Source organism: Pongo abelii, chromosome 6 (genome assembly GCF_028885655.2).
Source record: "Pongo abelii isolate AG06213 chromosome 6, NHGRI_mPonAbe1-v2.0_pri, whole genome shotgun sequence".
NCBI lineage: Eukaryota > Metazoa > Chordata > Mammalia > Primates > Hominidae > Pongo > Pongo abelii.
The window spans coordinates 131,969,415-131,973,738 of NC_071991.2; positions in this window are offsets into that span (position 1 = coordinate 131,969,415).

The window sequence follows — 4,324 nt, forward strand, 5'->3', positions numbered from 1 at the left end:
CCAACATGGTGAAATTCCATCTCTACTAAAAATACAAAAATTAGGCCAGGCACAGTGGCTCACACCTGTAATCCCAGCACTTTGGGAGGTGGAGGTGGGCTGATCACGAGGTCAGGAGATCAAGACCATCCTGGCTAACACGGTGAAACCACATCTCTACTACTAGCCAGGTGTGGTGACATTGCGCCTGTAGTCCCAGCTACTCAGGAGGCTGAGGCAGGAGAATCGCTTGAATCCAGGAGGCGGAGGTTGCAGTGAGCCAAGATCACGCCACTGCACTCCAGCCTGGGCGGCAGAGCGAGACTCAGTCTCAAAAAAAAAAAAAAAATTAGCTAGGCATGGTGGTGCATGCCTGTAATCCCACCTACTCAGGATTCTACTGCTGAGGCAGGAGAATCGCTTGAACTCAGGAGGTGGAGGTTGCAGTGAACTAGGATGGCACCACTGCACTCCAGCTTGGGTGACAGAGTGAGACTCTTTTTCAAAAAAAAAAAAAAAGTCAAAACCATACCAAAGGCTGGATATGATACATGGACCGTAGTTTGGCAATCCCTGGTCTAGACCATTGCACCTCTAAAAATTTCACAGATGTGTCATGCCCTTGAATATTTGTAGGGTTTATCTTCTATCACCTGAGGTGCAGATGCCTTACTTAGGCCTTCAGAACTCTAGTCACTTTCTGCTACCACGTCTGCTTGGCATGATCTCATCAAAAGAGTGGAACAATGACCAGAATGTCCAAGTGATCAAGGTCCATCATCTGTCTAGTTCAAGCAAGGACCAAACTGGTAAATTGAATGGGTTTTCATGGGGAGTATCACTCCTGCATCCTTTAAGTGTTTGAGGAAGACACAAATCACTTCAGGATGCAGCAAGTAGCTACTTGAGGAAAGATTGTGAATAGCTACTTTAACTACTTGCTATGGCATTGCTGGCACTTCCTCAAGGGGACATGGCCCTTTAATCAGTGTATTCTAAGTCTTAAAATGGCCTTAGTTCTTAAAACGGGACAAGAGATCATGATTTCCTATCATGTGCTAACCAACCCAAGGTCTTTTTCAGATTATTAATCAAACAACACCTTAATGTATGTTGCTGCTAGGATACCATAGTTTATTAGTCTTAGGTTCCCTGGTTGTCACTCTGGCCTTGTTACCCATTAGGGTAATTGAATATACCTGTCTTCCTGCAAGGTTGTTGTGGAAATTAACACAGCAGCTAATTTCATCAATCCTACCTTTCGACAGTTTTATGCTGTCATCTGGCTATTCTAGATCCTATCATTTGTATTGACACCAGGGAGCCCAGTTTCTGAGAGTGTCTCCTGCTATCAATCTTGACCTACAGAGGACACACAACATTGAGTTTCCCAAGGTGCTAGTGCCTCCTTCATGAATGCTTTATTCCTTATTGCTGTAGTAAAGAGAGCATCCTCTGGGTCATCATGGAAACATAATCATCTAGTGGTTCTTTGGTGTCTCACAATACATCAGTTCTAACATGCCTACCTCTCTGAACTTTTAGATCCCTTCCTCTGCCAAGGAATTTCCAGCATCTCTACCTCATTTACTGCAGACATAATTGTTTCCAAGCTGCAAGGAGCTATTTTAGCAGTTTATTAGCAGTGGCTCCAGTTATCCATACCAGGACAAGCTGGGGGAGGAGAAAGCAAAGAGCAAGGAGAATGAAAGAAGAGACCACACGCCTTCTTCCCTCTGTTAAATCCATCAACCAAAAATCAGTTCTGAACTGTGGGAGGGGAAACATGTTGAAATGTATTAGAGTTTGAAGTTTTTAGCCAGATGGTACCTTTTAGTACCTGAAAAGTCAGATTGTTTTAACACACAATAGTGACTGGAAAGTGATTGCCTATGATATCTCCAAGGAACAGGGAAAAGAGGAGAACCAATGGTATTTTGGGATTGGGGGACAAGATGTTGTTGCTCTGCAGTGAAGTGGTGTGATCTCAACTCACTACAGCCCCCACCTCCCTGGCTCAACCAATCTTCCCACCTCAGCCTCCTGAGTAGCTGGGACTACAGGGGCACACTACCATGCCTGGCTAATTTTTTCATTTTTGTAGACACAATGTCTCACTATGTTGCCCAGGCTGGTCTTGTGTTTCTGGGCTCAAGCGATCCTCCCGTCTTGGCCTTCCATAGTGCTGGAATTACAAGCATGAGCCACCATGCCTGGCCCCAGTGGTATTTTTGAAGGCAGTGGTGGAAGAAAAATAGCTGTTTCCTCATTGTTCACTACCAATTACAGATAGTTCAAATAACCAGCTGCACAAGTGTTGCAGTGCAAAGTGGAGTGGCTACCTCTTCGTTCTTTGATTTTTTTTTCCATTTAGGAAATGGGTTAAAATAAGCTATTGTGGAATATGAAATTACTAGACATTCTGTCCTTTATAAACACAAATACATTAATTCTGCATACCATAATATGTGAACGGGTTTTGGAGACTGGGGAGTAGTACCACAAATTCCATACAGGAGTTTTAGCCATGTACTATGGTGCTCAAGGAAGGAAATAAATGTCTCATCCATGGCTATGGGGGGCTGCTGGTCAAAGAGAGCTTAATGAAAGGGGTTATACTTAAACAGAAGTTGACATGCTGAGTGTGGTTTTGAAAGATATACAGAAAAATGATTTCTGAGTATAGAGAACAACAGGAAAAGGTATGGCAGTATACTAAAAATGAGTAATCCAATTTAGATGAAACAAAGAATCTATGAAGAGATATAATGGAAAACAAAGCCTGAAAAACATACTTGGACAATACCTGAAGTCTTGGACACAAGGTGGCAGGATTTATACATTATAGGTAGGCGTATGCTATGGTTTGCATACATAGTTCACATTTGATGTGATCACCTTAACACCCAAGGTGATGGTATTAAGAGTTGGGGTCTTTGGGAGGTAGTGAAGGCTCCATCCTCATCAATGAAATTAGTGCCCTTATTAAAGGACTTGAAGGAAACTGTTAGCTTCTTCTGCCTTTTCTGCCATGTGAGGATGCCACAAGAAGGCACCCTCACCAATTACTGAAGCTACTAGCACCATGATCTCAGACTTCTCAGCCTCTAGCACTGTAAGAAATACATTTCTATTGCTTATAAATTCCCCCATCTAGGACATTTTGTTATAGCAGCAGGAACAGACTAAGGCAGTACATTAGTCCATTTTCAGAGGTTTAATAGACTTACAGTTTCACATGGCTGAGAGAGGCCTCACAATCATGGCAGAAGGCAAAAAGCACATTTTACAAGGTGGCAGACAAGAGAAAAATGAGAACCATGCATAAAGGGTTTCCTCTTATAAAACCATCAGATCTCGTGAGACTCATTCACTACCATGAGAACAATGTGGGGGAAACTGTCCCCATGATTCAATTATCTCCCACTGGGCCCCTTCCACAACATGTGGGAATTATGGGAGCTACAATTCAAGATGAGATTTGGGTGGGGACACAGCCAAACCATATCAGGCAGCATAAGAAAGATTGATTGAAATTCTAATATTTCCCTTGGTGTTTCAAAAATAATTTATTTAAATTCTTATTTATAAACTGAACCTCAAGATAGAGGAATTGGGAGTAAGACTCCACTAAGGGACAGTGGGAAGGGAGCTGGGAAGCACAGCAGTGACTGGGGTAACTATCAGTACATTCTGATGGGAGGGATTTAGTGGAAAGAGACAGCCCAAAATTCTTGCTGCATCTGCCAGTCAGCAATAGTTGAGGTGGGAGCAGGCAGGCCCCTGTTACTCAGGCACCGCTTCTGAATTTGGCATCCTCCAATAAGTCTTTCTTTCGCTGAAGTCCACCCACTACCCCATCCCAGTCTGATCTTGGTCTGAGTATAGGAAGTGAATGGTATACCTCTGTGTCTGACCCTGTGTGCCAAGGGTTCTTTACCTCTGGAGTTGATCACTTAACCTTCAAGTTGAATACTGGAGTCCAGTATCAAAACACCGCATTTACATTAACAAGCATATGCTTCCCCATTCCTTAATCATCAGAAGGAATAGAGTTATTAGAAAGTTGCTAAGGTGTTAGAAATCCATGAGCTGTCTGAGAAGGTTAGTGGAAGGATGCAATAGAACAACACATTTAAAATGACTACCACTTCCTGGCACAGAGTAGATATTCAATATCAAGTTCCCTCTCTGTTGTTTGCCTACACAAGAGAGTGGCACAGAGTAATATCTGTCCTATAAGTAATATAAGATATTACTATAAGATAAGTAATATCTGTCCTTTAAACACTCACCATGGCTATCCCTCCCTGCCCTGCTAAAAGAAGACATAGTATATCCTTCC